Source organism: Muntiacus reevesi, chromosome 5 (genome assembly GCF_963930625.1).
Source record: "Muntiacus reevesi chromosome 5, mMunRee1.1, whole genome shotgun sequence".
NCBI lineage: Eukaryota > Metazoa > Chordata > Mammalia > Artiodactyla > Cervidae > Muntiacus > Muntiacus reevesi.
Window position 1 is genome coordinate 67,474,770 of NC_089253.1, and position 12,503 is coordinate 67,487,272.

At 40.3% G+C, this 12,503-nt stretch overlaps 1 protein-coding gene and 1 long non-coding RNA gene across 6 annotated transcripts in view; one reads left to right on the forward strand and one right to left on the reverse strand.

The window, feature by feature from the left end:
- The window catches only part of LOC136169022 (uncharacterized), a 33,843-nt gene extending 29,550 nt beyond the window's left edge, over window positions 1-4,293 (forward strand). Inside the window, exon 3 of the long non-coding RNA XR_010663364.1 lies at window positions 2,847-4,293. This is a non-coding gene — a long non-coding RNA (uncharacterized lncRNA). The remainder of the gene's footprint in view (window positions 1-2,846) is intronic.
- Window positions 1-12,503, reverse strand: part of ESRRG (estrogen related receptor gamma) — a 674,199-nt gene that overhangs the window by 345,338 nt on the left and 316,358 nt on the right. The window lies entirely within an intron of this gene.

Sequence of the window (12,503 nt, forward strand, 5' to 3'; positions counted from 1 at the left end):
AGAAGCCTGTATTTACTAAAATCTAACTGGAGGGAACAGGAAAGAAAAAAAAAAGGAATCATACATATGACTTTTAAGATATTTGAAAAGCTTCTCCTTATAAAGAGGCTTTTCAAAGACAGCAAACACTGAAGATTTGCCAATGAAGAAAGAAAATCTTTCCAAATAAGTCATTTAAACAATGTGGAGCTTATATCAAGGCTTCCTTATCTTATTCGTGGTTCAGAGAAAACATTTTGTGATCTTTTATATTCAGATCATCTCTTCACAAAATGTTGCTTTCTTTGGTTCAAAAAACCAAAACTAGGCTTAAACAATTTTGCAGTAAAGCATCACAGAGTGCACGCTGCTAATATTAGGAAAATAAACAAAACAACAGGAGCTTAGTCAATCAATACAGAATAGACTTTTTTACAAGAGGAAATACTTTGGGAAAACTTGCAAACATCAAATAATGTCTGGAAGTTGTGAAATACTCTGGGAAACAAACTTTTCTTCCTATAAATATTGAAAAAGAACAGCTACAAGATGCAAATGAACTACTGAACTCAATTCTTGGTCTTTAAAATGCATTTCAATAGAATAGCCAATGTACCATCTCAGTATGAAAAAAAGATGTACAGTAATAGCATTCTGAAAAATGAATTAAGAACACATTGTCATCAACTCCAGCAAAAATAATAAAAGTAGAAAAGATTAAGAGGCAAGCATATCTTTCAGAATTGTAAAATGGGTTTATAGGTCTTCTAATAACAACTTTTACTCAAACCTTACATAAATAGGCTTAGATGATACAAATATTATGTGGGCTGTGTGGACACTCCCAGCTTCCTAATCATGTTTAGGGATTACTTGATAGAACAGAGACATTTCATTCCTATTGGGCTGAGGGATTACTGCAAAGAAACATCTAATATTCCATTTTTTAATTTCATGCATTTTTTATTTACCTTTAATGATGCTGTATATATTCATCATCCTGAAATATTAAAACAGTATGAAAAAAGTAATAAATTGGTGGAAAATTTAGGGAATAGGAATGCAACAGCACGCAAATCATACACTATCAAGTGCTTGATACACATTTAAAATTACTGCCGACTACGGCAAAGCCAAATTCCTAGCAGATTTCTGAAGCACAAAGTCACAATAAGAAGATCAGCAGAACAGACTGAAATAATAGAATATTCATCCCTCTAATCCATATGCAATTCTTTAGGGCTTTTTTTTTTTAACAATGCATATGAGGTCTGACTGTATTCAGGATTTAAATAAGTTGTCTCTCTCCTTCCTGCTCCTCTCTGTTTTTATATAAAAAAAAGTATATATAGTTATCATTTCTGCATTGCTGCACCATGGAAGACAAGGTTAGCACATTTCCTCATACTCAAATGAAACAATAGCATCTTTAAACAACAAAAGTGTGAAAAGAAATACGATGTATTCATCCCACCAAAACCTCCTGAACCAGATTTTTGGGAAGAAGGAAAGTTGACATCACTCACAGGGGAAAGGAAGTGATGTTCTCTGGTCATTTAATTACCAATTAATGAACTGATATAATATTGCATTTAAATATCGACCAGGAAAGCAAAAAGCTGGCATTTCATCTCTGCTTTATTCGCCTTCCCCTACAGACAGATGAGACTGTCTGTCTGTTGGGTATTAAGAAATATTGCAACAAAGAATAGAAAATGACAGGGGAAGAAGACAGCATCACCGAGTTTGGGACGAACTTTTCCGTGAGAGCGCTTGGAAGTCTGGGAGAGTGGAAGGACATGCTGGCCATCAGATGACCAGCTGTCAGTTCAACTGTCAGGCACCTGGGGGTTGCATTGTCATCCTTGCAGCCCATGTTCTAATTGCCCCGTGTTAACAGAAGGTGCCTTCCAGCAAGAAAGTGTTTTTAAATTACCTTCTTTCGGTTTCTTTGTATGTACTGTTTTCTTTAAGGAGAATTCATTGCCTTGTGCCTGCATGCCTGCTTAGTGACTCAGTCCTCTCCTACTCTTTGCGACCCCCCACTGTATCCACGTGATTTCTCAGGCAAGAATACTAGAGTGGGTTGCCATTTCCTTCTCCTAGGGATCTTCTTGACCCAGGGATTCAACCCATGTGTCCTATGTCTCTTGCATTGCAGGGGGATTCTTCACCTACTGAGCCACTGGAGAAATACTGCCTTGTAACAAGGAGAAAAACCAATGTAACAGAAACTACTGAATATGCTACCTATTTTTTAAAATCTCATACATCTCTCAAAGCAGTCAATCCTAAAGGAAATCAACCCTGAATATTCCTTGGAAGGATGGATGCTGAAACTGAAGCTCCAATCCTTTGGTCACCTGATACAAAGAGCTGACTCATTGGGGAAGACCCTGATGCTGGGAAAGATTGAGAGCAAGAGGAGAAGGGGGTGATAGAGGATGAGATGATTGGATGGCATCACTAACTCAATGGACGTGAGTTTGAGCAAGCTCCAGGAGATGGTGAAGGACAGGGAAGCCTGGTGTGCTGCAGTTCATGGAGGGGAAAAGAGTAGGACACAACTTAGCAACTGAACAACAATCTCTCATTCTTAACATCTCTCCTTCCTTATGAGGCTTTCTTGCATCCACCCAACACCCTTGGTCCATCCTTTGTGCTAATGTTGCTAGCGAATGTCTTCTGGCCTAAATCATATTCTGCCTTGTGGTATGGTGGGTCTTCTTCCCTATTATCTTCTCTCTTATAGTACTGATCACAGCTCCTCGTACCTAGTGGGTATTTAGTAATTTCTCATTGTTACTGACTAAACTACAATTAGTTTTATTAATTGTCTTCATTTGTGTGATACTCTTGTTTTTCAGCTCACTACTCCAATTAGACAATCCTCCCAGCTGTCAATGAGGTCAGTTACCATGAATGGCACGAAACGCAGAGGTAGAACACCTTTCAGAAAATGAATTGGACAGGATCTGCACGTCCTGCTGTCTCAACAATGCCCCTAACAGGAAAGAGAGTGTGCAGCTCTGTAGCGTGATAAACGCACTTACAGAAAGTGGAGCAGAGATCAACAATGCAGTGTTGGAAATAAAAGTTTCCCATTCACATCAAGCAAAGAAAAATGTATAGGAAATGAAGAGGGTATATGGCAGAGAGAAGAAAAGAGCTCTTCACCCTCCTTAGAGAAGAATAGGAACTTCTTCCGGGAAAGACAGACTACCACAGCCAAACTTAATACACATTAAAGCAAAGCTTGCTCAAAATTTAGCTCAAAATTTGCTCAAAATTAAGTGGGCAGGGCCACCTTAAGGAACTTCCCATGTTCCAGACCACAGCTCGCAGAATCCTTTGCTAAGACCTCTTTGCATTTGCATGGCTGTGATATGTCTCCATTCCTCTCCAACCCTCACAATGCATTCCAGAGTCAAGGAAAGCTGAGAATCCACCCAATTTTAATCCAATTCCTTCTTGAAGCTTTTAAGCTTATTTCTTCATTCCGCTTTAATGACATTAAGACACCTGAGGGTGAAAGACAGGGAAGCCTGGCATGTCCATGGGGTCTCACAGAGTTGGACACGACTTAGACTGAACAAGAAGAACAAGACACTCGAGGGGAGAAAAATATTCAAAATATGGCATGATGAATGGCAAGGGGAAAAGAGGGGAGAATAACTTATTAGAACTGATATAAACTGTAGGAAAAATCAAACCTCATGTCTTTGTATACCCTCTCTGTCTTATGTCAGGATGAGTTGCCTTTGGTCTAATTAATGACAGGATGATCATATATACGACATGATATCATCTTTTTTTCAGCTCAAGTTCTCACGCCACTAAGCCTCTCGACTCCAGGCAATCATTCAAGAATTCAGAAGTGTTCTCAAGTTCTTGTGTGAACCAAGATGTGTCAACTCCGAGCAGGTGGTCCAACTGCTCCGAGATTCTTTGCTGAGTACACCCAGCATGCGGCTTAAGCCTCTTATAAACAATGCATGCACTGCTTGCAATTAGCCAGATCTGCTGGGGTCAATAAACTCCCTGATATTTATAACTGATGAGAACAGGTCAAGGTGTCACATATGATGTGGCAGAAAGAGTGGTAATATGGTACTTTTAAATTTTATACCAAGTGCCAACTCCATTCACAAAAGTTTCTCTTCCTAAGAAGGACTCCTCCCCTTATCAACCCAGGTCTCTCTTTTTGGTTTCATGAACTTTGCTTGCCCTGCCTTCATAGGTTGCTAATATTCGTTCAGTTCTTTCTTTTATTTTGGAAAATATTTCTAAAACATGAATAAACTACATTATGAACTTTCTAGAGAGCCTGACTTGATTTTACAGATTCTGTTTTAGATGTGTTAATTCTTATAGAAGTCTGAACTAACAGGAAAGTTTCAAGGTTAAGCCAACTGTCATGGATACTTGGAAGGCAGAGCCATTGGTAACGACCGCAGTCATCACACTTACCTTGTCTGCTCCCTCCTCCCAGGACAGATGTGTGCTTACTTAAATGAGTAAAATACAGATTTCCCTGCTTCCAGCCCAAACTGTCTTTTCTGGAAGTTGCTATTTAGTATGAGTTTCAATTTGCTGGAAAATACTCTGGGTTTGACCCATTCAACTAAACCATTAAAACTGTTGGGGTCTTGTGGGGTTAATGACGGTCATATCATCCATATCCTTTCCATATCATTCAACCTTACTTGTTGCCAAATTTCCATATCATTCAACCTTATATGTTGCCTCATCTGAGTCCCACAATGAAATGTTGCGGCAGATACCATGGTTTCCATTTTACTATTATCGTGTAGTGTCATGTGACTATTTGCTTACAAAAGCTGGGCTTTAAAACTGAGTTTGTATGGACTCAAAGCTCAGGCTGCCAACCTCCCAGTGGAGTCACCATCTCCTCCACCTGGTTTTCCTGGAGGCTCAGATGGTAGAGAATCCAACTGCAGTGCAGGAGACCCTGGTTCAATCTCTGGGTCAGGAAGATCTCCTGGAGAAGGGAATGGCTGCCCACTCCAATATTCTTACCTGGAAAATTCCATCAACAGAGGAGCCTGGTGAGCTACAGTCCATGGGGTCACAGAGAGACACGACTGAATGACTAACACTTTGACTTTCCACATGGCTGAGCAGGATGGGAATCAGAACTCTGGCACAATCATACCCTTACCTTTTAGAAACACTGGCATGATAAATCTCAGGATCTCAAAGTTGGACCATCTCACTATTTTGATCAAGATAGACGTGTATTTTTAGAATTATTTGACAATGACATTAGTTGATACTGAATTTCAACTCAGATATAGGTATATCCTGTACCCAGGTTAAGGTATATCCTGTAACCTTAAAAGTCACTGATCTACAGACTGGTGCTTGCCAGAAGTGGTGAGTGGGCAAAACTGATGGAAAGGATGTGTTAGTTACTTAGTCATGTCCCTGGAATTCTCCAGGCAAGAATACTGGAGTGGGTAGCCATTCCCTTCTCCAGGAGATCTTGACCCAGCGATTGAAACCAGATTTCCTGCATTTGCAGTCAAGATTCTTTACCATCTGAGGCACCAGGGAAGCTAGGAAAAAATTGTTGAAGGGGAACAAAAAGTACAAATTTTCAGTTACATAATAAATACATCATGGGTATGTAATGTATAGCATGACTAGAGTTAACAGCGCTGTCTGGCATATGTGAAAATTGCTAAGAGAGTAAACTTGAAAGTTATCACAAGAAAAAAACTGTAACTGTGTGGTGGTGATAGATGTTAGGTAAGAAAATAAGTCACTGTTGGAAAATGGAGTTTTGATGTTCTTTGAAAGTCTGAATGGATGGAAAAATTATATAAAATAACTAACAGTTGGAGGAAACCAATTTTATAACAAACCTAACTAAAATCATCTCGAGTATAAAAAGGATGACCAACAAAAAATGAAAATGTATCTCTCAGAAATAAATAATGGTTTCAAGTTTTCAACTACACTTAGAAAAGTGCTAGCAAATTGATAAATTTTTAAAAAGCCTGTTCTTAAAGCAGAGAACATTCCCTCAGTATTCCCACCTGAAGCCATTTGAACCTGCTGGCAAACACCTATCGTTGTCCAGCAACATGAATTAAGCAGGTGTGTGGAAGGCTTATCTTCAAGTCATCGAGGATTTCTGCCACTCCTTAGGCTCGGGCTGCTTCTGGGTATCATGGATTATCAGTGTGTGTTCCTTCATTTGTTTATATAAACGGGCCAATGGCTGTTGAAACACTTCAGAGCACTTAACTAAAGCAAACACAGCTCTTGAACTTTAAATATCCAACAAGAGGAGCTATTGACAAGTAGGACTTGACTTAGCAAATCTCAGTATCATTTGGAACCTTACTACAATCTTCCAGATTTACAAAGAAGGCACACAACCCCGACGCTTATCTTAACTTTGGCTCCACATAGAAAACACCATCCTGAGTTGAGACAAGATTTAAAAATAATACTGCCACTGAGCAATTTCATTTGGTTCATTTTTTTTTTAACTGCAGTATAACCCTCTTCCACTGTTGGTGGGAATATAAGTTAATATAGCTACTTTGGAGAATACTATGGCAGTTCCTTAAAAAATTAACATAGAACCACCATGTGTGTGCTAAGTCACTTCAGCCATGTCCAACTCTTTGTGACCTCATGAACTGTGGCCCGCCAGGCTCCTCGGTCCATGGGATTCGCCAGGCAAGAAAACTCGAGTGGGTTGCCAAGCTCTCCTCCAGGGGATCTTCCTGACCCAGGGATTGAACTCGTGTCTCTCTTGTATCCTGCGTTGGCAGGCAGGTTCTTTACTGCTAGCACCACCTGGGATGCCCAGAATGACCATGTGACCCAGCTATTCCACACCTGGGCATATACCCTGAGGAAATTATAATTCAAAAAGATACATGTACTCCAATGTTCATCACTTGGTTCCTTAATTGTCCTTGGAATTAAAGATGAGGCTATCACTTACAGAAAGGAAAGAGGGTCTTTAACTTCTATCTTAACTTTCTAGTTGATTCCCTCCCATTCTGCACTCCCTAAACTCAAAGATATTTCTGAAAGAACTCCTGCAAGGAGAACCTCAGATTAACATCAGGGTATCTGAATTTCCATTCCAGCATCCCTATCATCTGAAAAACTGTGCCTAAGTCATAAATCCTCCCAGTTTAGAGAACCATGTCTCTGAGCTGGACGTAAAGACCCCTTTCAGCTCTAAGAGTCAATTATTCTACCATTTAAGGAATTCACAATGATGAAATCAATTGATCTATTCATATTGGTGGCTAGAGAAAGAGTGCCATGGTACCACTGCATGTTGTTGTTGTTGTTGTTTAGTCACTAAATTGTGTCTGACTCTTGTGATCTCATGGACTGTAGCCCACCAGGCTCCTCTGTCCATGGGATTTCCCAGGCAAGAATACTGGAGTGGGTTGCCACTGCCTTTTCTAGGGGATCTTCCCAGTGCAGGGAGTGAACCCACATCTCCTGCATCGGCAGGGAGGTTCTTTACCACTGAACCACCAGGGATCTCACCATTGCATGTAAGGTTATGAAAATCTTCCCATATAGTGACAATAGATTTATGTGTTGCTTCCTTTATGTCTGGAAAGAAACTGCACATTTCTCTGGTGATTTTTAGAAACGTTAATATTGAGATGGCATTTTAGATGCTAGAGAGTTGTTCTATGTATTCCCCTTCGGAATTTCCTAATCTTGCTTTAGTTATTGCTTGAATTTAGCTTTGCTTTAGTGGCAGGATGAAAACCACAAAAGAAAACACATTATTTTCAAGAAATTTAAATAACTTAACCTTATTTCCATTTGCCTTTCTAGACTGACCAACAACTTGAATTCTAGTTCTTCCCAACTGTTAGGGTTCCTAATTCAACAGACTTATCTTCTCTTGCAGAGTGTTAGAGCCACCAGCTTTCTGGCGGGAATGTAAGTTGTCTTTACAGGATTCAAGGCATTAGACTAAAAGAAATTTTTCAGGGAAATCCAAAACTTCTACTGGCCTATGATTTTTACATATAGTGCAAAAAGCATTAGAATAATATTCATAAATTTTGCTTCTGATCAAGTGTCCAACTGCCCTCTGTTACAATGAATGAAAGACAAGTCTGTTCCATACGTGCCGTTTATAACACACACCTAGCTGGAGCCTTATAGGGCTTGGAGATAAGTTACTGACTATAAGATGTTTCTCTTCTTTATCCTTTTTTATTTTATTTTTTTGGATAAAACTACATGCACATCTAGCAAGAGAACAGAGTCCAGAAAAGTTGGAAAACTAGTTTTCCCACCCCCTCCAAGCCCCTACATTCCTCAAGAACTGCCATATCAGGGAGCAAGGCCCAATGTCTTGTCAAGTGCCTCTCTCTGTTTTAAGCTTCTTCTCCTTTTACATTTATGATTGTTATTCTTATCTTTTCACAAAGCCTGGATTGGAGAGCATACAAACTACTGAATAAGAAAATCTTAGTCACAGATCCTATAGGGAATAGCTTTTGAAATTCTCCAACATACTAAGTCATAATTGGGTTTTAACGCATAAAATGGATGAGTAATTTAAATGTTTAGAAAAGAAAACAGTCTTTCCTAGAGTTTATGAAGTGCTAAGCCTATTTCTTACAATGACTAACTTCCTGTCAGACACGAGCATCTTCTAGCGTATGCTCCAGAGAAGGCTCGCTGAAGACACAAACCAATTTACCAAACTAGTGTCTCACTGTGCCTGCAGCGCATTTTTGTGAGGATGTTGCTGTTTTTGTTCAGTTGCTCAGTTGTGCACAACACTTTTGCGACCCCATGGACTGCTCCCCAGGCCTCCCTGTCCTTCACCATCTCCCAGAGTTTGCTCACACACGTGTCCATTGAGTCGATGATGCCATCCGACCATCTCATCCTCTGTCGCCCCCTTGTGAAGATGGAGAAGTAACAAACCATCCCTGTCCCACCTTATGAAATGAAGCATAATATTTTAGAAACATATTTTCAATATCTGTCTGCATGTGGTTCTGCACGAACCAGGAAGTCAGCAGTCAGCAGGATTTGTCACAGTGAGCGACAGAAATCTGTCCTTGATAACTGGATCCAGTTGGCTCTCTTTGGTGTCAAGTTCTGACCCCACTCAATCATGATAGCAATGGTGGGCAGAAAATGTGGGCATCATTATCTCTCCATGTCAGTTCTGAAAGCACTGGGCTCCGAGACCAGTCCTTCCCATACATTCTTCTTGCCCATTCTGGCAAGGTTTGGATGGAGAAATCTTTGGCTTGATCCTCACAACAGTTTGTGGGAGAAAGTGGCATCACTACTGGTTCTATCGCTCAGGATGGCTTAGACGTTCTCCTTGCACAAAGAAAATGGTAAAAATATGGACAATAATACCACGTTTGAATTATTGGGTTGTTGTCAGCATCCAACAGGATACTGTAGGCGAAGATATAAAGAGCTTTACAAATTCCCTCTAACGCTTTTCAGAGGGAAATCAGACCTCTGAATTTGTTAGTGACATTTCAGAGACTCAGAGAAGGAAAGGACAGCATGACAGTGTGAGATGGTGGATCCTAAGTTATATTTAAAAGTGTGGAAGTGTTAGTTGCTCAGTTGTGTCTGACTCTTTGCAACCCCATGCCCTGTAGCCTGCCAGGCTCCTCTGTCCATGGAATTCTTCAGACAAGAATACTGGAGTGGGTTTCCACGCCTTCCTCCAGGGGATCTTCCCAACCCAGGGATCAAACCAGGGTCTTCTGCATTGCAGGCAGATTCTTTACTGTCTGAGCCACCAGAGAATCCTTAAGTTATATTTAATGCAAGACAAGTAAGATAACAGGATCCCTTGGCATTAGCATCTTAAGAAGGACTCTCTGGAAACATAATGATATGGTATCGTATCAGCCTAGTATTGAAAGGGTACATAGTCCAGGCAGATGGGTCTCCCAGTTACTTCCTAAGCCCTCAGATTTAAGCTGGATCCATTAGCTCTTCAGGGACCAAACCTTTCCAACAAAGGAAGCCAACCCCTTGTCTGAGTTGAAGTGTCCAGCACTGTTGGTTCTGTAACATCGAGTTGAGAGTATAAATCACCACTCAAGTTTCTTACATTTCCTTTGCTAACAAAACTAGGAGACCAGTAAGGTTTGCCCAAATAGTCTCACATGCTGAGAGGTGAAGGGAGGACAGTTGGAGTTACTCTGCATTTAACCTCAGTTCTAATGACAAAGTGCTCAATCACCATGATCCAAGGAGAGGTGAAATACACACGCACCCCTCCATCTAGAGACAGACAGACGACATGCAATCAGTAAGTCCACGCACACTGGCGAAAGGTACAATTCTAATAAAACACATTTATCTGGACTTGTACACAAACAGTACGGTGAAATGTACCGGAATCAAAAGTACAGTGTGGATTAATACATGCTGGCAAATCAACTGACCTTGAGTTTTAAGTATTAGCTGCATGATCTGGGCTCACCAACAACACTAGGTACAGTTTACTTCTTGGTCCAGAAGTCAAGAGAGATGATAAGCAGAGGTTAGTGATAATAATACTATTAGCATATTATTGGATATCATGTGAAAATTGTTTTATAAACACTTCTCTCTTGGGACTTTCCTGGCAGTCCAGTGATAAGGAATCTGCCTGCTGATGTAGGGGACATGGGCTTGATCCCTGGGCCAGAAGGATCCCACATGCCTTGGATAAACTAAACCATGTACCATGATTACCGAGTCTGCACTCCGAGGTCTGTGCTCCACAGCTAGAGATAGCACCTGCTCACCACAACTAGAAAAAACCTGCATATAGCAATGAAGAACCAGTGCAGCCAATAATAAATAAAAATTTAAAAAAACATTTCTTGATTTAATTTCCTTCTTATACTAATGTCTTTGGTTTTGATATTACTGATCCCATTTTACAGATAAGGAAACTGAAGGTAAGGTGCCTATCCTTCTAAATCCAAAGGCTTTGCTCTTAATTTTAGGCCACACTTTTAAGTTCTAATTTCATCCCGGAGTCTTCAGTAGACGGTCATTGCTTTTGACTATCAAAAAGGAGCTTGAAATTGTTCCTCCAAAGTTTCCCATACTTTGGTTCTACAAGGACTTGCAAAGTTCTACTATCATCAGCTGACCAAGTAGATACTTCAGGATCTACACAGGGCAGAATTTTCATGAAGTTCCTCTCTTGTTCCTAGCTGTATCAAAAAAGGTGATCCTGGGTCATCTCTCACGGATACTGACAGTGAAGTACTGACTGCTTCAAAACTGAAAGAAAAACAGATCTCAGATTTATAGATCATGATCACTGAAAAAATCTGGAAGAATTATTTATCTTAAATGGTAACTGAGTCTACGGTCTATGAATATAATGCAATGGTGGTGATTTTCATTCTCTGGTTTAGATTTGTCTCTATTCTTACAATATTTTACAAACAGCCATGCATTATTTTGTTACTGAAAAATATGTTGAAAATAATATGAGGATATGCTGGTCTAATGATTTTATTTAAAATGATGCCTCTGAAGTGTTCTTTCTCATTGTACAGTCATCTCATTCTGTTCTGGATTTTAAAACTTATTCTAATGTGATCAGTAGTTATACTGCACAGAAATTTGCAGTGGGTTTATGTCTAAATGACTGCAATGGGGTTATGTACCAATAAACAAGCTAAACTATTGCTATATTGAAAACACATTTAATACACCTAACCTATGGAACGGATAAAAGAGTTGGGCCATAAAAAAGGCTGAGTGTCGAAGAACTGATGATTTAAAACCGTGGTGCTGGAGAAGACTCTTGAGAGTTGCCTTGGACTGCAAGGAGATCTAACCAGCCAACCCTAAAGGAAATTAAACTTGATATTTATTGGAAGGACTGATGCTGAAGCTCCAATACTTTGGCCACCTGAAGCAAAGAGTCAATTCACTGCAAAGACCCTGAAGCTGGGAAGGATTGAGGGCAGGAGGAGAAGGGGACGACAGAGGATGAGATGGTCGGATGGCATCACTGACTTGAGGGACATGAGTTTAAGCAAGCTCTGGGAGTTGTGATGGACAGGGAAGCCTGTGTGCTGCAGTCCAAGGATTCACAAAGAACTGGACATGACTTAGCAACTGAACAACAAGAAGCTACGGAACATCATAGCTTAGTCTGTTGTTATTTAGTTGCTGAGTCATGTCTGACTCTTTCGTGACCTCATGGACTGTGGCCGGCCAGGTTTATCTGTCCATGGGATTTTCCAGGCAAGAATACTGGAGTGGGCTGCCATATCCTTCTCTGGGGGAATCTTCCCAACCCAGGAATCAAACCCATGTCTCCTGTATTACCACTGAGCCCCCTGGGAAGCCACAGCTTAGCCTAGCCTACCTTAAATGTACTTACATAAGCCTAGAGCTGGGCAAAATCATCTAACACAGATTATTTCATAACACAATGCTGAATAGCTCATGCAATTTACTGAAAACTGTGCAGAAAGTGGAATGGGGTCTGGGTCCAGAAG